Source organism: Dermacentor andersoni, chromosome 8 (assembly GCF_023375885.2).
Source record: "Dermacentor andersoni chromosome 8, qqDerAnde1_hic_scaffold, whole genome shotgun sequence".
Classification (NCBI taxonomy): Eukaryota; Metazoa; Arthropoda; class Arachnida; order Ixodida; family Ixodidae; genus Dermacentor; species Dermacentor andersoni.
The window spans coordinates 28934194-28959091 of NC_092821.1; positions in this window are offsets into that span (position 1 = coordinate 28934194).

The following is a 24898-nucleotide window of genomic DNA, read 5'->3' on the forward strand; positions in this document are numbered from 1 at the left end:
TTGGCAGGCATTCTCAGATCATGAACAGCAGGTTGCCATTATCCCTCAAGAGAAAAGTGTATAATAGCTGTGTCTTACCAGTACTCACCTACGGGGCAGAAACCTGGAGGCTTACGAAAAGGGTTCTACTTAAATTGAGGACGACGCAACGAGCTGTGGAAAGAAGAATGATGGGAGTAACGTTAAGGGATAAGAAAAGAGCAAATCGGGTGAGGGAACAAACGCGAGTTAATGACATCTTAGTTGAAATCAAGAAAGAGATATGGGTATGGGCAGGACAAGTAATGAAGAGGGAAGATAACCGATGGTCATTAAGGGTTACAGACTGGATTCCAAGGGAAGGGAAGCGTAGCAGGGGGCGGCAGAAAGTTAGGTGGCCGGATGAGATTAAGAAGTTTGCAGGGACATCACATGGCCACAATTAGTACATGACCGGGGTTGTCGAAGTATGGGAGAGGCCTTTGCCCTGCAGTGGGCGTAACCAGTCCGATGATGATGATTTCACTGTTACATTTTGGAAGTTGCGTCTCGTTTAACAAGTGCAATACACGGAGACGTGGACTGCCGCATCCGGTACGTACGCGAAGCGGGAATAAAGAAGTTCTAGCGCAAATTCTATTCTACCATTTCTATGCGTCCGTTGACGCGCTATGTAGTAACTGAAGGGAATTTTCCCGTTTGCTTCGTAAGCCATAAGGACACCTTTTGGAATGGCAAATACTACGATGGGAGTTCGAATCTCCGATCCCCACGAGACAAGATTGTCTTTTGGGGCTGTCAGAATTTTCTGAATTGTGCATTAGTATACAGAAAATGTGCGTGTGGTGCAATTTAAATAATCGCAACCTCGGCAAGGGCAAATGAGAGGAAAGCAGAGTACCCGAAGTTTCTACGTTCCGCTTAACGCGCCACTGTTTAGTTTCATTCGTTTCCTCTCAGTTTTCAGGCGTAAGTTTCGAAATACATCTTTAAACGTTATCTTACCTCACTTCCGTAATAAAGTGGACATGCACAACGTGTAGGCTGTTATAAAGAATTGTATACGATATCATATTAAATTTCGTGGCTGGATTAAACAGTGTCGTCAATTTGCTTTCGAATATTTCATGTACATTTTATCTCTTCTCTGCTAGAGAATCTTTTTTTTTTCTGCACAGAAACTAACAGTACTTCGACACGTTGCGGACTTTGTATCCTTACTGCACGTGTATTAACCCTCGCTTTCAATGGAATTAACTGTACAGGTACATAACTTTATTGGCTTGCTATAGTGTCGTAGTGACAATGAACCATCCCGCACCATCATGTGAAACTCGCGCAACAATGCGAAAAGATGGCACATTGCCTGTTCTTATATAGATTAAATTGTAGAAGACGACACGTTAAGAGAAACAAATCAAAACATTGGTGTAAAGTAGGCTAGTTGCATCCGTTCCACTGAATGATTGCATCATTAATATTGATACAAGCCAGAAACCATCTTTAAACAACGTGCCAGGTTCGTGCGCCCTCCAAGAGGACAACGGCGTATTGGGGGCAAAAACGAAGACATAACGGCACGCGTATTCGTCGCACGCACTCGCATCGTACGTGACCGTTGTCGGGGAATACAAGAGGTGAAGCGACGCTCCAGAGAGAAAGAAAAGGCATTCCTATCTCCTGTTCGGAACGCGGTAGTCGTTTTTTTTTTTTTTGAAGCGAGAAGCTTCACTACACTCTAAGAACAGTTTACACCCTTTGGCGTACCCCTTCTGCCACACAACAATAATCGTCATCTGCCTTGATGCGTTTCCTTTCTTTAACGCTGCGAGCCCGGAGCTTTCCAGTAACGAACGGCACGTGCGTTATCAGCATAGAACAGTTTACACCCTTTGGCGTGCCCCTTCTGCTACACAACAATAATCGTCGTCTGCCTTGATGCGTTTCCTTTCTTTAACACTGCGAGCCCGAAACTTTCCAGTAACGAACGGCACGTGCGTTATCAGCATAGAACAGTTTACACCCTTTGGAGTCCCCCTTCTTATAACGCGCGTGCCGTTCGTTACTGGAAAGTTCCGGGCTCGCAGCGTTAAAGAAAGGAAACGCATCAAGGCAGATGACGATTATTGTTGTGTGGCAGAAGGGGCAAGCCAAAGGTTGTAAACTGTTCTTAGAGTGAAGCATGTCCATAAGTGACAGAGAGAGAGAGAGAGAGCAAATGATAAAGGAAAGGTAGGGAGGTTAACCATAAGTGAAACCGTAAGCATAACCATAGGCTAAATCATAAACCATAACCATAAGCTAAACCATAAGCATATCCATAACTTAAACCATAAGCATATCCATAAGTTAAATCGTAAGAATATCAATAGGCTAAATCATAAAGCATAACCATAAGCTAAACCGTAAGCATAACCATAGGCTAAATCATAAAGCATAATTGTAACCTAAGCCATAAGCATCACCGAGCCATTTCGCTTCGAGATATCCAGGCTTAACCTTAGCCAAGCCCCAGCCAATTTTTGTCTGCTCCCACGGCACAAGTTAGCCCACAATAAATAGTCGTGTCTGAACTCCTTCAACTGTTCGTTACAATTCTATTTGAGGTGCTGGGTAATGATTTTCAGCCCTATTCGAGTTGGAGACAGCAGCCCCGAGCCACGCCATTTCACACCAAACGAGCTCACGCCTGTCCACCAGCGCACAAGCCATCGCCTACGTGGTGAGCCCCCTGAATTTCCTTTTTTGCCGGAGCCAACTAGCGCAGCAGACAGTACCGAAATGGCATCCCAGACCGTCTCAACCCGCATCGTCGTTGATCAGCCGCAGACGCCCGAGCCTTTCCACGGCGACACATTTGAAGACGCTGAGGACTGGTTAGAAGGCTTTTAGCACGTCGCTGACTACAATGGATGAGACGAAAACAGAAAGCTCCGCAACGTCTACTTCACGTTGAAAGACTGTGCACGAACGCCGTTTGAAAGCCATGAAGCTGCCCTCAAGTCGCGGGATAACTTCCGACTGGAGCTGTTGGCCACGTATCCGAGTGCAGACCACAGGGAAGGAGCTGAAGCCGCTTTGAAAGCTAGAAGCCAACGAAACAACTGAAGCGTGGCAATGTATCTCGAAGATATGTCCCGCTTATTCCGCCGGGCCGATCAGAGCATGAGCGAGAACAAGAAGCTCCGACATCTGATGCACGTTGCAGCTCGACCTCGTCCTTATCGAATTTGTAGAGGAATCAAATACATGAATAGTAACTGCATTGCAATTTGCCAAAGATGCTGCAAACGAGTTTTCGAACGCTACGCACTGTCAAGACAAGTAAAATATGTATTTTCTGATAAAAGAGTATACTCGTATGTCTCGGAAATTGTGCCCGAAATAACTGATATCGATGCTAGCATGTATTTTGTTTATTTATTAAGTATCATATGAACTTTAGAACAATATCAGTTCGAAACCGGCAAAGCAGCGCCTGGCGCTGGTATAGATATGTAAAAGCCGTTAAATGAAGAACTTGAGGACAAATATTTTAATTAAACTTTGTCATGCAAGAAACTTGTTTACATTTTTCTACATATGCAACGGCCAGGGAAAAATCTCAATGACGCTGTCCTTCGTTCCAACGCATTGCGCAGGAGGAGCTGTTACCAGTCGTATATTGTGAGTAATTTCAACGAAATTATAGTTGCAACAGAGAGCACATATAGAAAGCAGGAGTTCTGCAAAATATACGAGGGCGAGTCAAATGAAAGTGAGCCTATGCGAATATATGACAAATACGGCACGTAAAAGTGGTCTCCATGAGCATTAAGACAATTATCCCACTGACTAATGAGTCGCGTGATTCCCATCTCATCAAGCTCATTGGGTTGCTGCTTCCAAAATCTGTTACTGACTCCCTCACGTCATCGTCCGACACGAATCTGGTTCCCTTGAGCGGTTTTTTTAATTGCCCCAAATTGTGGAAGTCGCAAGGCGAGAAGTCTGGGCTGTATGGCGGATGTTACAGTGTTTCCCACTTGAACTTTGCCAGTTTTTTGTTGACCACATCGAGGACGTGGGGACGGTCATTGTAGTGGAGCAAGATGATCCCATTCATCAATTTTCCACGTCCTTTGTTCCTCATTGCGACACGCAGTCGATCCGGCATTTCACAATATCGGAAACGATTGGTAGTCTCTCCAGGTTTAGCAAATTCGATCAGTAATGGCTTCTGGCGACCGTAAAAAAGTAAACAACCCCGTTTTGGCCGAAATGACGGCCTTTGCTTCCTTTGGAGTGGTGAATTCGAATGTTTTCACTGCAAGCTTTGCCGTCGTGTTTCAGGCTCGCGTAATAGTGGCACCGTGATTCGTACCCGGTGACAATTGCAGACAAGAAGTCGTCACCTTCATTGTGAAACCGGATCATATGAGTCAATGCAGTGCGGAACCTCTCCGTCTTCTGGCGATGGTTTACAACCTTGGGCATTTATTGCGCATACAAGAGCCGACAACCGACACGCTCAAGAATTATGGCGTGAACCGAACTGTGACTGATGTTCACACGCTCTGCCAGTTCATCGGTGCTTATCCTTCGTTCTTGTCTAATCCGCGCATCAACCTTTGCAATAGCGTTGGGGTTGATTGTACGGTGGGCTTGGCCCGGTCTTGGATTGTGTTTGTGACTTTCACCTCCTTCTTTGAACCGTTTGCTCCAACGCTTCACAGTAACCAATGAAATGCAATGTTCAACGTACACGGCAGCCATACGGCGAGTAATTTCTTTTTGGGAAGCACCTTCACCAGTCGAAAACCTCACGACACCACGCTGTTCAGCTTTTGGAGCGTCCATTACGTCACGCAACCATGTTGAACCCAGTGTATGAGAGCATTAAATAACATTTATCCTCACACCTGCGTGTTAATTTTCTAAGTGAAGTGGTGGCGGTGGTACAAACTTAGTTTAGTGAAGGCAAAAAAAAAAAAAATAAAGTTAAGATGCCAGCGTACCGTGGATGGCCCTCCGGCTGCCGGTCGTGGCCACCAGATCATGCCTGGCGGAGATGCCTGTGTGTGTTACGTGCATGCTTGGCAGATAATGATCCGAACCATTATTACGCGGGGTTGGTTGGCTCACTTTGATTTGTCTCGCCCTCGTATATTAGGAATGCGAAGATGCAGCTTGATAAAGCGCAAAAAAGTGTAACAGGGAACAATGTTCACTGCACATATACACAAAACCTCGAAACAAGATATTTAAATGTATGTTAGAGTATCGAATAAGCTACATACCTAAGAAAACGTCAGTGTATAGAATGCGTCAAACAAGGCAAATTAATACGTTGGGCAATCCCAGATTCACCCCTCACAAAATCCTCCCTACAATGCAGAAGCCATCTTTAAAGAACGCACGCTGGTTCGCGCGCCCTCCAAGAGGACAACGGCGCATTGGCGAAAAGAAACAAGACATAATGGCACGTGGATTCGCCCTACGCACTCGCATCGTAGGTAACCGTTGTCGGGGATATACATGAAGAGGTGAAGCGACGCTCGAAAAAGATAGAAGGCGTACCTATCGCTTGTTCGGAACGCGGCAGTGGTCTTTTTATTTACTCACCAGCAACAAGTTAGCCCACAATAAATATTTGTCTCTGTACTTCTTGAACTGTTCGTTATAATATACAGAACTATGTTGCCCGTACAGAGTTTATCAAGTGCGCAGAAATATCCATGTAAAGCGTGTGTTTAATAGCAGTTTGTAATACCTTTGTGATCACACTTATCAGTGTGCAAAGCTATATACCGATATAGCGACCGTCATCTCCGTGTTGTGCACGTCCGCGGCAACCCGGTTTGCCTCGTTTGCTGTGCTTGCACGTGCGGATCATTACACCCTGCTCGCCCGACAGGGGCGCCACCAATCAGCAAACCTCTTTCATTTTTTGGATAGAGCCAGCCGGCTCGTGGTCCTTCATCTGTCAAAACGCGTACATATTGCCTCCGCTAAACCTAGTGACAAAGGACGTCTACGTTTTTCTTTTCGAACACGCTGCTCCTACTCCTGTTGAGGCACATCGCCACGATTCCGTCTCCTGTCATTGCCACAGAGCATCAGTTTCCCAACTTTTGATACAAGAATCCCAGAGTTTGGCCTATGCAAGCGCAGGCAATATTTCAACTCCGGTGATTCACTTCGCCGACAGCACGGTACCCGCGCGTCGTCGCAGCGCTGCAGTCCGACATCGCCATTGCCATAGACGACTTGGTAGTGGGTACGACTTCGGCCATAGCATACGGCGACCTGAAACGCAAGTTCTTGCAGCATCTAGAGCCCACGCAACAAAGTAGCTCCAACAGCTTCTTTCAGAGGACCTAGGCCACCAATGAACGCCACAACTCCTGCAGCGGCTACGTCAGTTGCCGGAAAGTCGCTTCACAAACGAAAGCTGTCTTCCAATATACGCGCGCTGTTCTTACGAAGCCTCCCACAGTCCGCATGAATGGTGCTCGCGGGTTCCTAGTCTGGATCGGCTAGGTGCACTCCCTGACCGCATATGCGACTGCTCGTCTGCGGCACAGCTACCTCTCATCGCTGCGGGAGTCTCAGAGTCCGGAGGCCGACTCTCGCGCCTGAAGGATACAGTCGAGCGCCTTACCAATGCACTCGACAAGTTGATGACGGGTGGCAACATTGGCGACCAACTTCGGCGCAACGATTCCCCTTCGCACTCTTGCAGCTCACCTAGGGACGTGTTGCGGCAGTACTGTTGGTACCACCGCGAACAAGTGAGCTGTTCTACTGAGCCCGGCTGGTGGAGGGGTAACGCACAAGCCAGTTGCTAACGGCGGCATGCCACATCGGCCCTCATGCGAGCCGCCTATTCTTCGTAGTCGACCGAACCACCGGCATCGGCCTCCTCCGCGACACAGGAGCCGAGCTGTCTATCGTTCGCGCCACGCACCAGACGCAAACGCGGCAAGTACACACCCGCGCGTCACCCAGTAAACAACAGTGCTATCGCGTCATACCGGCTCCGGTCAGTAACGCTAGTCATCGGACGCCCGGCCTTGCACAGATAGGTGTTTGTGATCGCTGTCGTCATCTTTGCCCTACCGGGAGCGGACTTCCTCAGCGAGTTAGACCTAGAAGTCAGTGTTCGCAAACGGCAACTAAGGTATAACATCACAACCCTCGATGTGCTTAGCCTGCAGATCAACCTCACCTCATCTGGCATCCGTACATTTCAGCCGCTCTGAACGTACGACAAGATACTTTCTGAGTAGCCGCAAATCACGAAGCTCCGAAACGATGCGCTTCCCGTGAAACACAAGCCGACGCATTATATAACGACCTCCAGCCCACCTGTCGCCGCGCCGCCACGGAGGCTCGTTGCACGGAGGATGGAAGTCGCCTCCCGTGGGTTCGAACACTTGCTTCAGCTCAGCGGTATTCGTGCTTCTTGCAGCACTTAGTCTTCACCTCTCCATCTGGTTCCAAAGTAGGACAGTAACGACTAGCAACCTTGTGGGGATTACCCAGGTTTGAATGCTGCCCCCACTCCGGGTCAATATCCCCTTCCCCACATTCGTGAATTCGGCGCTCGTCTCGCAGGAACGCAATTATACAGGAAGTTCGATTTGACGAGCGCGTTCTAGCAAATTCCTCTCAAAACCTGCGACATCCCGAAGATAGCAATCTCTAGTCCATTTGCCCTTTTTGAGTTTGTCCGTATGCCTCATGGTTTGAAGAACGTGGCGCATACATTTCAAAGGTTCATGAACGAGGTTACGCACGGACTGTCGTTTATTTTTTTCTACCTTTACGACATTCGTGCTGCTAGTCGCATATAGGAAAAGTACAAAGAGCACCTTCGCCTTCAATTTGATTAAGTGGATGAACGCAGCCGGGTCTTATACTACCAGAAATTCATTTTCTGAGTTGAAGACCTTGATTTTCTCGGCCATCGCATTTCACCCTAAGGCATCAAGCCACTGGAATTACGGGCGCGGGCAATCGAGGAATTCCCCTCTTCGACTTCTTCATATTTCCGCCGGTTTCTGGGGCTCATAAATTTTCGCAGGCGCTTCATACTACCTTGTGCGCAAGTTCTACAGCCGCTTACCGACCTGATGCGTCTCGACTCCACAAAAACGTGCACGTTCCACCAGGCCTTGGGGCAAGAACACTCCTTCCAGGAATGCAAAACGCTGTTGGCGACTGCAGTGTCGCTGATTCATCCAGCACCCGAATTTCAACTCACCTTGTGGTAGACGGTCGAGCAGGGCAGTGGGCACAGTCGTGCAGAAGCATGATGGAACTGTCTGGAGGCCGCTGGATTTCCTCTGAAAGCGCCTGAAACCTACAAAAGCCCGCTACTACCTTCGGGAAGGAGAAATTGGCCATCTATTGCACTGTAAATCATTTTGTTTTTTCTTGAAGGCTGTAGATTTCACATTCCGACAGACTACAAGCTGTTAACCTTGTTTTTCCAGAGCAACAGTTCCTCGTACTACGAACGTGAGCTTCGGCAACTTTCCTTTAGTTCCGAATTTTCCACGGGCATCGGCCATACTTCTGGGACCGAATGTCAGGCAGCTCATGCACAGTCGCGGATCGGCGCTGTGCCTGTTGGCCCTGTGGATTTTCAAGTTCTGGCTTCCGCCCAACAAAACGACCGCGACATGCGCTAATTCCGGGAATTAGGTTCCTCGTTCTAGCTTGCGGAGAGGCCGCTTTGCTAAGCAACCGCATTGGCAACGTACGACACATCGCCGGCAGTTCCTTTCCCGTTCATGCCCCATCAGTTTTTGCGGCCAATATTCGATTCATTCCATGGGCTAAGCCATCCGGCATCAAAGTGACAGAGAGGCTTATCACAGACCGCTTTGTCTAGCCAGGGATGAACAAAGATGCTCGAAGCTGGGCAAAAAGCTATCAAGCCGGTCAAGTCATGAAAGTGACCCGGCACACGCGTTTAGTGGTGCAGCCGTTTCGACCACCTAAGAGCCATTTCGATCACGTGCATTTAGGATTGGTGTGGCCTCCTTCGCCCTGCTATGTTTCACGTACCTCCTCACATGTGTCGACCGGTACACAAGGTAGCCTGAGGTGACGCTTCGACAAGGCATCTTGGCCGAAACAGTGGCGGAAGCATTTCTTGCCACGTGGGTGTCGCGGTACGGTTGGCCTTTGCGATAAACTGATGATCAAAGCCGACAATTCCTACGCCCTCTTTTTCGTGCCTTGACGAGACCACTCGGAACGCACCTGCATAATAGAGAGTTTTAGTAGAGGGGACGCAAGCGGCTTGCGTACGCAAGAACTAGGGGCGACGGCACTGCGCATGCGCAGACCGCTACGTCTACTTGCGTCCTTGGGTTGTTTGGCCGGCCGAAAACATCGCTGCCCCTAAGTGGTCACGTTACCCACGTGACTCTTGCGGTGTAGGAGAACTTACGAGTAGCTAGCGGGTAGATAATGTAATAAATATTTCACCAAGTGTCGACAGACGTCGTTTTTATATGTATTAGAGAGGTTTAGCATGTCTGGTATTCGGATAAACGCAGTTGGGGTGTTGGGGCGGAGCCATAAACGGGAGCGTCCTGCATGGTGCATCCATCTGGCGGCGCAAAGCTCAAATTGACAAAAGCAGCTAATATTGCTGTAACCAAGTCTATTCTACTTCGCTGCTGGTGTAAATTTTCGGCACTGGCATAATTGTGTTGCTGCCAAAAATTTATACCCACAGCAAAGTAAAATTCACTTGGTTACTGCAATATTAGCTGTTTTTGTCTGTTTGAGCTTTGCGCCACCAGGTGGCAGCACCATGCAGGCCGCTCTAGTTCATGGCTCCGCCCCAATGTCTCAGCCTGCGTTTACCAGATTACCGGACACTGTAAACCTCTCTAATAACTGCTTTTAATAAGAATAGTTTTATGTGCTTTACTTCATATGCTTGATTTCATGTTTTAAAAAATGATAACGCAGCAAACATCAGACGTTGATGGCGCTGCGAGCGCATGCGACCTCACTGCGGCTTGCGTTTGGGGCCGCTAACCTATAACGTGTTTCTGCTTGCGTACGCAAACGCAAACGCACCCAAGCGCTTGGGGCCCCAACGCCTTGCGTCCCCAACACTAAAACTCTCTAATATCATAGCTTACCACCAGCACAACAACGGCATTGTCGAGCGTCTCCACCGACAAAATTCAAAGCGTCATTGACCGCCACGTTCGACAAACAGCTGGGTGGAAAGGCTAGCCCTAGTACTACTGGAGCTGTGAACAACATTAATGATGACTTTGAATTCGGCGCAGCCGACATGCTCTACGGCTGAGGAATCCACGTTCTAGGCCAGTTTTTCGGCACCCAGCAAGACACTCCGCCAGTGGCCGCGCAGCACTTAGAGAGGCTACATTCCTGGCTCGACCACCTTCATTCTACACCCCCAGGTATCGCAAGCGGGCGGGTAGCTTTTCTTAAGTTTTCCGACAACGGGCACAACCACGCACGTCTTTCTGCGCTGTGACTCTGCTAAGCTACCATTGACTTCTTCCTGTGAAGGCCCCTTTCGTGTGGTTTCGCGTTCAGAGAAAACCTTCCAGATGGACATCGCGGCCAGACAGACACAATGTCGTGCGACCACGTGAAACAAGCCTATATCTTCAACATTAGCTCTTCATTCCTTCCGCCAGTCACATGGTGAGGTCCTTCATTCAAGTGGTGGAGGTCCTTGCAGCGACCTTCTACTCGTTGTCCACGCTCCGTGGTATACCTCTTTGCCTCGTTTTTCATGCCTCCATGTTGGGGTCCTTGCCCCCTGCTCACTCGAAGGAGGCGCCACCGCAGCCACTCGGCAAACCTGATTGTACTTCTGAAGAAAGCCAGTCGACTCTCCGTTCTCAACCTGTCAAAAGGTGTGTTACTTGCCTCCGATAAACACAGCTGCAACAAAGATACGATCGTTCACTACCACCGTTAAAAGTAACGAAGCGCCATGCTACTTCTAACATCAATTCATCCAGGAATTTTATACGAAATTTCGGCATTTCAAGTATACCAAGTATGTAGTTATTAAATACTCGGCCATAAGCAGCTCTTTGCAATGACGCACAGATTTATTGCAGCTTTTACGTGCACAAAGGCAAGAAAAAGCAAATGAGCCGACAACAAAATTGTTCTTCAATTTTTTCACCGGCCCCGGTGGCTATGACACTCTGCTGTTAACATAAGTTTAGGGGTTCAATTGCGAGCCGTGGCAGTGAAATGTGGATGGTTGTCAAAGGTAAAAAGAAAGCTCTTGAATTTAGATGTAGTTTATCATCGTTTATTTGACCCTTAAACTTCCAGAGGCTATTGCATAAGGGGGCATAGATATTCAAATCCAAGAACCAATACTGAGAGATATTCAAATCCAAGAAGCAATACTGAGACCAACCGAAAGAACAGGACACAATTGTAAAAAAGCACGTTTCCAATACTTCGAATGCGGAACATCTTCAAAATCATCAACAGCAATTCACATATAAGCATGATCTGGTAGGGTAAGTACTCTATCAGGAACCATTTGGTAAACCCATACCAACAATACAGGAGGCATACTACAAGAAGTACTACAGTTTATTGGAAGCTATCTCATGCAGAAATCAAGAACGATGCAGCAAGCTCTCGACAACATTGAAGTTTTTCTTAGACAATCTGGCGTTTCACTTTCTAAGTGAGCTTATGTTGAGTTAAAATAAGGCTGGAACCAAGAACTGTCTCAGGTTCCATGTTGTGCTTCACGTAGCCGGACAAATATACCCGCAAGTCAACATCTCCGAATCCTCAGCTAGTATAACACCAAGACGGCACATCCAGCATGTGGGCGAAACAATTATGCCACGTGTGGGCACAAATTCTACACTTGGTGAAAATAATAATCTAAATAATATTTTTGGGGGTTGATGAGCGGCGGTTACTATGGAATATCACATACGCGTATGCTTGACTTCTGTCCAAGGTATTGCAAGGTGTCACTTACCAGCAGCGTAGAAGAAAGGGGACTCATTAAACAGAGGCGTAAGAGTACTGAGAGGTCTTTCAAACTTTACCATGCTTGAAGACTTCTACAGCAAAGAGCAAACGAACAAGCACCTAGACAGAGTAGAGGTGCAGCCTGTGGCACAAATTCCTTGCCTCAAGAGCTCGCAGCCTGGTCGCGAGATATTATCCCAGCTAGCACATGATCTGCAAAGACGACTTCCTCTGCCTTCAGAAACACGAACTCAGCAGCACCTGAACTCGTCAAACAACATGCTCCCGAGCAGCACATATGGGCAGAGAGCTTTGTGAATTCAGCGCCACATAAAGGTATTCACAAGCGCATAATATCGTTCCCCTGAAAGTCATTTGCGACTGCATTTTTTACCTCTCGCTGACTATAGTGCGTCAGTAGAACTAATCAGCAGTGCAATAAGTTAGAGTGATTCTATTGTTAGTGCTGTAATAGAGCACTAAGTACTTTTAAATGGAACTTTGATTTCTTTATTATACCTCAAAGGTACAACATGTGTTCATTACATTAGAGGCGGGTATATAAATAGTGGTGGAATATACTATGCAGTTTACAAGAAATAAGCGGTAAAAAGCGATTTCATTCACATGCTATATGGACTATGTAACTATGCTTAAACGTAACTATGTGAGCACGTGATGGACAGACTGAATTCACATGGCGGGTTCTGGTGGTGCCATGGGCCGGCCAGATTAGCGGGCTATTTGGTGGCTGGGAATGATGAAACCTGTGCAAAAGACAAAGGTTGGCGAATTCAGCTAAGGAGGTGAAGTGCAATTGTCCAGCCAGGATTTTGATGGGAACATGCTAGTGATGAAAGAAGAGTCACAGCTGGTGCAATTAGCCAGTCTGTTTTGTATCGACCCAAACATGTTGATTAAATTTGTTTGGTATGGGCTGTAGAAAAAACATGCACACTCAAGTATAGGTGTGGCAAGGCTTTTGTGAGCGAGTTGGAGTGGTTGCTACATGCGATGTAACAAATCAAGAGTAGAAGTAGCACAAGTAGCAATCCGAATCATATGATGAGGCCAAGACAAATCAGGGCAGATATGGTTGCCTAAGTATTTGACATCAGCAGCATCAAGCAAAATGTCATTGACAAAGTAACTAGCAGGTATATATGTACATGATACGTGCATATTGCGTGTTAGGCAGCAGGGAGAACTGTGCGATGACGGGGCGGCTTTGGGCGAGCTCAAAGCGGCGACACTCCTTGACAATATCGTCGATGGTGGACACATTGCTGAAGACCAACAAGTTGAACGCGTCGTCCGCGATCCCCTTAAGTACGTGGCTCACTTTATCAACCTCGGCCATTTTGTCGTCGACTTTCCGGCAGAGAGCGAGCACGTCTTGTATGTACGAGACATATGATTTAGCCGAAGACTGAACTCGGGTAGCAAGCTCTTTTCTAGCAGCCAGCTGCTGACCGATGGGATTTCCAGAGAGGTCGGTGAGCTTCTCCTTGAAAGCACCCCAGATAGATATCTTGTCCTAGTGTGTCGGGAACCAGACACGAGCAGTTCTGTCCAAGTAGAACAGGGCACTCGCTAGCATAATGGTAGGGTCCCAGCCATTGTTTTGGCTAACACGCTCATACAGGATGAGCCAGTCCTCAAAGTCGACTATCTTGGCCGTAAAACAGGCCAGGATTGCGGGGGTTGGTAACCGTAACGTACGTGGTTGGTGGGGTCGCAGGAGCAGAAGCAGACCAGGTGTCGTCACCGGGAGCCATTGCGGAAAGCAAGACGGTGCGGCCACTGGGGAACTCCGTGGTGAGGACGGGGGACGGCACCCGCCACCAAAATATTGTTGCACCTTCGTCGAGCCCTTGGGCGCCGCCCGTGGTACTTGTTAAAAAGAAAGATGGCACATGGCGTTTCTGCGTAGATTATCGTCATCTAAACCGCATTACCAAGAAATACGTCTACCGCTTGTCTTAAATTGACGACGCCCTCGATTGTCCACACGGTGCGAAATACGTTTCATCAATACACCTTCGGTCTGGTTATTGGCAAATTTCTGTGGATAAAAAGGACGAAAAGAAGACCGTGTTGGTGACCCATGATGGCCTTTATAAATTCCGAGTTGTGCCACTCGGTCTATGCAACGCCTACAGCAACGTTCGAACGTATGATGGACTCTGCTTCAACGGTTCAGATGGTCAACATGTCTCCGCTACCTAGACGACGTTCTTGTATTTTAACCTACATTTCAGACTCCCATTGAAGGTTTATCAGCTGTTCTTCAAACCTTCCGCGAGGCTGGGCAACAACTAAATTATTCGAAGTGTCACTTACAGTGCAGATTACAGTGCTGGTCCACCTCGTCGACGCTTCTGGTACTCAACTAGACCCGGAGAAAATTCGTGCTGTCACGTCTTTCCCTGTACCTCAGTCTGTCAAAGACGTCAGAAGTTTTATAGGACTCTGCTCCTACTTCCGACGCTTCGTAAAGACTTCGCAGCGATTGCCCGACCACTTACTGATCTTCTGAAGAAGGACGTGCCGTTTACGTGGCGCACCGATCAAACTGCCGCGTTTGCCCAGCTCACCAAGATACTCACCACACCACCTATACTGGTCCACTTTGACCCGCCCTCTCCTACAGAGGTACGTAGCGATTCCAGTGGTCACGGTATCGGAGCCGTCTTAGCCCAGCGCCAACAGGATCCAGATCATGTTATCGCCTACGCTAGCCGCCTCCTCACAGCAGCGGAGCGCAACTATTCCATTACAGATCGTGAATGCCTGGCTCTCGTCTGGGCGGTTTCCAAATTCCGCGCGTACTTGTTTGTCACGCACTTCTCTGTAATCACGGACCACCGCGCGCTCTGCTGGCTTTCCTCACTCAAGTATCCTACCGGCCGGCTTGGTCGCTGGGATCTGCGGCTGCAAGAATATGCCTATGCAGTAGTGTACAATTTGGGTCGATTGCAACAAGACGCGAACTGTTCATCACGCTATCCAGTGGACGAACCACCCGCCGACCGTGACCCCGATGCCGACGCTTGCGTTCTCTCCGTTTCTCAGCTGCTACACATTGCCGACGAGCAACGCCGTGATGCCACCTTGCGCGCCACCATTGATGGCTTGCAATCTTCGTCTTGTGATTCGTCCCTTCACCTGTTTGTTTTCCGGGATAGTGTATTATATCGCCACAATGTACGCCCGACGGTCCTGCCTTACTCCTCGTCATTCCTAAGCACCTCCGGTCAGATGTTCTCCAAGAACTTCATGACTTACTGACTGCAGGTCACCTTGGCGTCTCCCGCACCTAAGACCGGATTGCACGACGCTTCTTTTGCCCAGGCCTTGCCAGCTCCGTGCGGAAATACGTTGCGGCGTGTGGCAAATGCCAGCGCCGAAAAACACCATCCACGCTCCCTGCGTCGTGCCTTCAACCGCTCGACGTTCTTTTGGAGACGTTCTTTCGCGTTGGCCAGGAGATACTTGGCCCTTTCCCTCTGTCCACATCTGGCAACAAGTGGGTCGCTGTGGCGACAGATTACGCCACGTGCTACGCCACCACCAGAGCCCTTCCGACTAGCTGCGCCACACATGTCGCCGATTTTCTTTTACGCGACGTGATTCTGCAACATGGCGAGCCACACCAATTGCTCAGTGACTGTGGTCGGACATTTCTTTCTAAAGTCATCGCTGACATCCTGCAATCCTGCTCAACCAAGCACAAGCTGACTACGTCTTATCATTGACAGACTAATGGCCTCACGGAGCGTCTGAATTATGCCCTAACAGACATGCTTGCAATGTATGCCTCGTCCGACCACACTGATTAGGACCTTGCCCTACCCTATCTCACTTTTGCGTATAATGCTTCGCGTCACGACCCTGCCGGTTATTTTTCATTATTTCTGTTGTGCAGTCGAGAACCTACATTTCCACTGGACGCATCTCTCCCATACGCCGCAGTAGAGACCAGCGAGTATGCACTTCACGCCATTACCAGGGCATCCCAAGCACGCGAAATTGCCCGCGCTCGCCTCCTGACCCCGCAAGAGAAGCAACAGCGTTTGTACGATCGCCAAGACAGAGACGTCCACTTTTCACATGGATGTCTGGTACTCCTGTGGTCCTCGACTCGTCACGTTGGCCTGTCAGAAAAACTCCTGTTTCGGTGCACAAGCCCATATCGAGTGCTGCGTGCCGTGACTCTAGCTACGTACGAAATCGCCCCAGTCAGTGCCAGTGCCTCATCTGCTCCGAATTCCACTAACGTTGCGGACGTCGCACGTCTCGAACCATATTACTCTCCTGTTATCACCGATATTTAGACACACCAGGACGGTGCTTCCGCCGCAGGGGATAATGATACATGCATGTTGCGTGTTTCTTGTGGCTGGTGCACGCGGGATCTCCGCAGGGGCGTCTGCGTCAGCAGGCGTTTGGTGTGTTGCGACACCACGTACCCGCGCACACGAGGGTTGGCCCCTCCCGCCTTCTCCTTTCCTTTCTCTCCATCTTTTTCTCCCCACACGCTTTTACCTGTGCAGTGCTGTGGAGGTGTCCTCCTTGGGAGACAGTTACGGCACTGCTCTTATCTCTTCCATTCTCTTTAAGATCACTTCACGCCCATGCAAGCGGGCGCCCCGGCGAAGACGACGAACGCTCTCTGGCTCTCGAGCTGTCGGCTGAACTGGCTAGCGCTGCATTATCCTTTTTAAATACACTTTGCAACTACGCTTTGTAAATAGTCTCCAGTTCTTATTCCTTCGTTTGCGTAACAATGTATATATATATATATAATATATATATATATATATATATATATATATATATATATATATATATATATATATATATATATATATATATATATACACATATATATACATATATATATATGGTTACGTCGGTAGTGAAATGAAATTACCCGCCGTGGTTGCTCAGTGGCTATGTTGTTAGGGCTGCTGAGCACGAGGTCGCGGGATCGAATCCCGGCTACGGCGGCCGCATTTCGATGGGGGCGAAATGCGAAAACACCCGTGTACTTAGATTTAGGTGCACGTTAAAGAACCCCAGGTGGTCGAAATTTCCGGAGTCCTCCACGACGGCGTGCCTCATAATCAGAAAGTGGTTTTGGCATGTAAAACCCCACAATTTTTTTTAAGTGACATGAAATTACTATTTCTAGCATAAAGTGACATAAGCCATTTACTGCACCTCGCTTGGATTAGTTGCAAGTCATGCTGATGGATGGAAACATCAGTGGAAGTAGGGATAGGCTATACATTCCACAGACATCAGCGAAGACTATTTTTATGCAAAAGATTGATGGGATGTTATTCCCTGATTAAGAGAATATTAATAGCTGTAGCAGGGCATCGTGGAGCATTAGTAAAAGAAATTGTCATTATGGCGGGACAGCAAGCCAAGTGTATTTTCAAGGGAAGCAATATGGACACGGGGAGTTAAACCTTTCTTTCGAGTGAGCGTTTTTCACCATCTAACAAATGTTATTGCTCAGCGCGGGACGCGCCCGCATGGATCGGAAGTTTCTTGAATGTTATCGATAGTTCTGTTGTCATCGAAACTTGTGTAATCTGATTGCATGAGCGACGTGAATTGTGTATAACTTTCTGGAAAGCACGCGGGCACCATGCATTACTCTGGAACCTTCGATGACTCAAGTAAAAGCCTACGCGCTTCACCCGCAGGTCAGATTTACACGATTGCAGACAATGTTCGCCGCTATCAATGTGCTTTGAGGGCAGCTGATTTTTGTGGGCTCAGGTTGGACCCATAAAAACTTAGTTCTATCATTTATAGTTTTCCTACTGTGTTCTGTACCGTAACTGCTACGTGACACTATTATGAGTAGATTGTTTCAACTGCAACATAACTTTTTTTGTATTCAGTAAACAGTAGACTACCTTTAAGACGAACTCGAAAGACCATGAAAATTTGTTCGTCTTATCAGATTTTCGTCTTATCAGAAGAATGATTAGCAACAGAGCGGATACAGCGGTGGCGTAGAGGTAGAACACCCGCCTCGCGTGCAAGAGGTCCGTGGTTCGAATCCCGGTGCCGCGCTATTTTCCACCGGAATAAAAAAAATCCGCGCGTTGATAAAATTGCATGAACAGGCCTGGAGTGTGGCCTGATCCCGGTGACCAGAACCGGTAACGCACTCCCTTACCAGAGCAGGATTGGCCACCCTGGTGCAGTACTTGGCCACAACCTGCTATATGAACAGAACAACCAAACCCCGGCCCCTCAGTCCCCAGCAGCTGCGAAGCAACTGACCACGGCGGTGGTCAGACCTGCGACGCTGCAGAGGGTGCTAAGAATCCCTGGCTCCGGACAGGCCTCCATTGGAATATGAACCTGGCAACGTTTAACGCTAGAACGTTATCTAGTGAGGCGAGTCTAGCAGTGCTATTGGAGGAATTAGAGGGCAGTAAATGGGATATAATAGGGCTCAGTGAAGTTAGGAGGCGAAAAGAGGCATATACAGTGCTAAAAAGCGGGCACGTCCTGTGCTACCGGGGCTTAGCGGAGAGACGAGAACTAGGAGTCGGATTCCTGATTAATAAAAACAAAGCTGGTAACATACAGGAATTCTATAGCCTTAACGAGAGGGTGGCAGGTCTTGTGAAATTTAATAAGAGGTATAAAATGAAGTTATACAGGTCTACGCCCCTACATCCAGTCATGATGAACAGGAAGTCGAAAGCTTCTATGAAGACGTGGAATAGGCGATGGGTAAAGTCAAAACAAAATACAGTATACTGATGGGCGACTTCAATGCCAAGGTAGGCAAGAAGCAGGCTGGAGACAAGGCACAGGGGGAACATGGCATAGGCACTAGGAATAGCAGGGGAGAGTTATTAGTAGAGTTTGCGGAACAGAATAACATGCGGATAATGAATACCTTCTTCCGCAAGCGAGATAGCCGAAAGTCGACGTGGCGGAGCCCGAACGGCGCGACTAGAAATGAAATAGACCTCATATTCTGCGCTAACCCTGGCATCATACAAGATGTGGACGTGCTAAGCAAGGTGCACTGCAGTGACCATAGGATGGTAAGAACTCGAATTAGCCTAGACCTGAGGAGGGAACGGAAGCAACTGGTACATAAGAAGTCGATCAATGAGTTAGCGGTAAGAGGGAAAATCGAGAAATTCCAGATCAAGCTACAGAACAGGTATTCGGCTTTGACTCAGGAAAAGGACCTTAGTGTTGAAGCAATGAATGACAATCTTGTGGGCATCATTAAGGGGTGTGCAATAGAAGTCGGTGGTAACTCCGTTAGACAGGATACCAGTAAGCTATCGCAGGAGACGAAAGATCTCATCAAGAAACGCCAATGTATGAAAGCCTCTAACCCTACAGCTAGAATAGAACTGGCAGAACTTTCGAAGTTAATCAACAAGCGTAAGACAGCTGACATAAGGAAGTATAATATTGATACAAGGCAGAAACATTTAAACAACGCGCGCAGGTTCGTGCGCCCCCTCAAGACGACAACTGAGTATTGAAGGAAAAGAGGACGAAATACTGGCACGTGTTTTCGCCGCACGCACTCGCATCGCAGGTGGCCGTTGTCGGCGTCTACAAGAAGAAGACGAGGTGAAGCGACGCTCGAGAGAGAAGAAGAAGGCCTTCCTGATCTCCAGTTTAGAACGCGGCAGTGCTTTTTATTTACCCCAGGGCACAAGTTCGCCCACAATAAATAGTTGTACCTGGATTTCCTTAACTGTCCGTTACAATTCTGGTGGAGGTGCTGGGTAATCATTTCCAGCCCAATTCGAGTTGGAGAAAGCAGCCTGGAACCACGCCATCTCAGACCCAACGAGCTTACGCCCGTCCACCAGTGCACGAGCAGTCGCCTACGTGGTGAGCCGCCCGAGTTTCCTCTTTTGCCGGAGCAGACTATAATAGCAGCAGCAGACAATACAGAAATGACATCCCAGACAGCCTCAACCCGCATCGTGGTTGATCAGCCGCGAACGCCCGAGCCTTTTCACGGCGACACCTTTGAAGACGCCGAGGACTGGTTGGAAGGCTTCGAGCGCGTCGCTGACTACAACGGATGGGACGAAAACCGGAAGCTCCGCAACGTTTACTTCGCGTTGCAAGACTGTGCGCGAACGTGGTTTGAAAACCACGAAGCTGTCCTCCGGTTGTGGGATGACTTCCGACGGGAGCTGTTGGCCATGTATCCGAGCACAGACCGCCGGGAAAGAGCTGAAGCCGCTTTGCAAGCAAGAAGCCAGCGAAACAACGAAAGCGTGGCAATGTATCTCGAAGATATGTCCCGCTTATTCCGCCGGGCCGACCCGAGCATGAGCGAGGACAAGAAGCTTCGGCACCTGATGCGCGGCGTGAAGCAGGAGCTTTTTGCTGGTTTGGTTCGCAGCCCTCCACGCACCGTCGCCGAATTCCGCTCCGAGGCGACAACTATGGAAAGGACTCTTCAACAGCGTGCGAGACTCTACAACCGCGATATGAACGTCGCGTCTGTGGATGCGATGCCGGCAATGTTCGGGAACAGCGTCGAGGTCTTACGAGAACTCATAAGGTCTGTGGTTCGAGAAGAGCTCCTGAGGCAACAGCGGAACAACGGCCCCACAGAGGTCTCTTCGCTAGCAGAAGTGGTTCGCGAAGAAGTGAGACAAGCCGTCTGCGAACAGCACCCACCAGCACAGCCGCAAGCGTCGTCACCGGTACGGCCGACGGTATCGTACGCCGAGGTACTCAGAGGATCTCCAGGAGGTACCTTCGTCGCGGCAACTGCGCATGTACCTGAACCTCGGTTCTTGCCGTCTCCGCCGGAGACGAGATTCCGGAAAGCTGACATATGGCGCACTCCTGATAGAATCCCGCTGTGCTACCACTGCGGCGAAGCTGGTCATCTCTACAGGATGTGCGAATACCGCAGAGCGGGACTTCGGGGTTTTTCCATAAACGCTCCTTGCCCAAGAAACGGTGAACGCCCTTTCGAAATCCAGGAGTATTTGTCAACGCGCCAAAGCCCGCAGACTTCACAGCAACACCAACCTCGGTCAACAGTGCCGCTGAGGTATCGATCACCGAGCCCGCGTCCATCCTCAAGCTCCCCAAGGCGACGCCCCCAAAGCCCACGTCGGGAAAACTAATACCGGCGACCTGTGGAGGTGAGGCCGCTGTCGACGCCAGAACGGAGCCTCCAGCGCTGATTCTGAAATATAACGACGGACGCGAGAGCAGTTGCGAAAAGAGTGACGTAGCTTCCGATTTATGTGTGTTGATAGACGGCTGCGAAATTACTGCTTTAGTAGACACAGGCGCAGACCATTCCGTTATGAGCAAAGTACTTACCAGAAGACTGAAAAAAAGTGCTGACTCCTTGGAGAGGACCGCAAATTCGAACTGCCGGTGGACACCTTATCAACCCTGTGGGCAGGTGAACTTCTAGAATCGGAATACGCGGCTTTACATACGTCGCCAGTTTCATGGTCCTATCACAATGCTCAAGGGATGTAATTATTGGAATGGACTTTTTGCAGGCGAACGGTGCAGTTATCAACTTGCAGGAATCCTGTGTGTCGTTCTCAACGAAGCACGCCATCGCGACGTTCGAGTGTGAAGAACGATTCGATGCGCTTCAGATTATAGACGACGACGTCACGATACCCCCAAGATCCAGCATAGCTGTCGCCGTAAGAAGCACCGTATTCAGCGACTATGAAGGAATAGCCGAGAGTAACACTGGGCTCTTACTCGAAAAAGGGATCTGTATGGCAAGGGGCCTTGTTCGGCTGCGTGACGGGTGTTCAAATGTCTTCCTGGCTAATTTTGGAAATGAAGTTCAGCATGTTGCGAAGGGAACCGTCATTGCCCGCCTTAACGATTATGAACAAATTACGGATTTGAGCTCTTCCGATGGTGCACTACTGGAGTCTGACAACGTAGACTCCATACACGCATCCGTCCACATCGAAGCAGCACTATCACCGAGCCAGAAGCAGCAAATACAGAAGCTTGTACGAGAATTCGCCTCATGTTTCTCAACGACATCGAAAGTCCAGAGAACATCCATCGCCAGACACCGCATCATTGTCGACGAAGCTGTGAGGCCTATTTACGAGCATCCCTACCGAGTGTCACCGAAGGAGAGAGAGATCATCAGCAAACAAGTCGAAGAAATGCTTCGAGACGACGTAATTCAACCATCGACCAGCCCATGGGCTGCGCCTGTGGTGCTGGTAAAGAAAAAGGATCAGACCTTGCACTTCTGCGTTGATTATCGGAAGCTAAACGTCGTCACAAAGCGGGATGTCTATCCACTTCCGAGGATCGATGACACCCTCGATAGACTACGGGATGCGAAATTCTTTTCCTCTCTCGGCCTCAAAAGCGGATACTGGCAAATAGAAGTGGACGAACGGGATCGTGAGAAGACAGCATTCGTGACACCAGACGGACTATACGAATTCAAGGTACTTCCGTTCGGCCTCTGTTCCGCGCCTGCCACCTTTCAGCGGATGATAGACACTGTGCTCTCCGGGTTAAAGTGGCAGTCCTGTCTGGCTTATCTCGACGATGTCGTGATTTTTTCTACCACCTTTGCTCAGCATGTGGAACGACCAAGGACCGTGCTCAAAGCTATTAGTTCAGCAGGGCTGACGATAAAGCCACAAAAATGTCACTTCGGCTTCCATGAGCTCCTTTTCCTCGGCCATGTGATTAGCTCCGAAGGCATCCATCCTGACCCCGAGAAGACCGCAGCAGTAGAAAAGTTTCCTAGACCAACCAACAAAAAGGCCATTAGGCGATTCCTAGGACTTTGTGCCTATTACAGGCGTTTCGTCAAAAACTTATCGAAGATTGCCGAGCCGTTAACGCGATTAACGAAAGAAGATATGCCTTTCGTATGGCACAGTGAACAAGATGCACTCAATGAGCTGCGACGGCGACTTTAAAACCACCCGGTCCTAGCGCACTTTGATGAGGAAGCGGAAACAGACATCCACACAGACGCCAGCAATTTAGGACTTGGTGCCGTCCTCGTTCAATGGCAAAACGGAGAGGAAAGAGTGATTGCATACGCTAGCCGCACTCTTTCGAGGGCTGAAACCAACTATTCAGCCACCGAAAAAGAATGCCTCGCAGTAATATGGGCCATAGGAAAATTCCGACCATACATATACGGTAGACCGTTCCGAGCAATCAGTGACCATCACTCATTGTGCTGGCTTGCAAACCTGAAAGATCCGTCTGGACGACTTGCTAGATGGAGTCTGAGGCTGCAGGAATACGACATAACGGTCGTGTACAAGTCAGGTCGCAAGCACAGTGACGCTGATTGTTTATCACGTGCTCCGGTCGAATCTGCTCCTGTGAAAGACGGAGACGAATTTCCGTTTCTTGGAGCCGTGACCACATCTGAGATGGCCAAACACCAGCAGTCTGACGCCGAGTTGCTTCTACTCATCAGGCACCTCGAGGGACACCCCGTCCATGTCCCGCGAGTTTTCTGCCGGGGATTGTCATCGTATGTGATGAGAAATGGCGTCCTGTACAAAAGAAATTTTGAGCACAGCACAGAGAAATTTCTGCTCGTTGTTCCTTCAGCTTTGCGATCGGAAATCTTAGAAGCCTGTCACGATGACCCATCAGCAGGACACCTCGGAGTGAGCAGAACCTTCGCCCGAATTCATGCTAAATACTACTGGCCAAAGCTATTGAATTCAGTGCAGCATTATGTACGAACATGTCGGGATTGCCAAAGACACAAAACGCCTCCATTAAAACCCGCAGGCCTCCTTCAACCAATAGAGCCCCCAGGAGCCCCGTTCGAACAAGTAGGAATGGACTTGCTTGGTCCTTTTCCGACATCGTCATCGGGGAAACGATGGATTGTAGTAGCGACCGATTACCTAACCCGATATGCCGAGACATCCTGTCTAATCAGTGCAACGGCCGTTGAAGTGGCTGAATTCTTTGTCACCAAGATCGTATTACGACACGGTGCCCCTGCAATTATTATCACGGACCGAGGAACTTCGTTCACAGCCGATTTGACGCAATCCATCATGAAATTGACTCATAACAGCCACAGGAAAACAACTGCCTATCATCCTCAAACAAATGGGTTAACCGAGCGATTGAACAGGACGCTGACCGATATGTTGTCAATTTACGTAGACTTAGAACACCGTACATGGGACAAGATCCTACCCTATGCGACATTCGCCTACAATACCGCATTGCAAGAAACCACTCAAGTAACGCCATTCCAACTTGTTTTTGGTCGAACAGTTACCACACCCTTGGATGCAATGCTGCCTGTCAGCGACAGTACAGAACAGAACCCTGACATCAGTGACTTTACACAGAGGGCCGAAGAAGCACGTCAGCTGGCGCGACATCGCATTCAACAAAGGCAGCGCATCGACGTGGACCGTTACAACCTGCGACGAAGGGAAGTCGAGTATGCACCAGGTGACAGAGTATGGGTGTGGACCCCCGTGCGGACGCGCGGCCTGTCCGAAAAGCTTTCGCGCCGTTACTTCGGCCCTTACCGAGTACTTCGCCGCATCAGTCCCCTGAACTACGAAGTTACGCCAGAAGGACAAGTGAGCTCATCACTGCCGGCGTCGCACAGAAACTGTACATGTGGTCAGACTGAAGCCATATTATGACAGGCAGTGATTATTCGACCAAACATCTTTTCTGTGCCATATAGCACTTTAGTGTGGACAACTGCTAGTGAACAATTTCGTCGCTTTACGCATCGGGACGATGCGTTTTGGAGGGGGGATAATGATACAAGGCAGAAACATTTAAAAAGCGCGCGGAGGTTCGTGCGCCCCCTCAAGACGACAACGGAGTATTGAAGGAAAAGAGGACGAAATAATGGCACGTG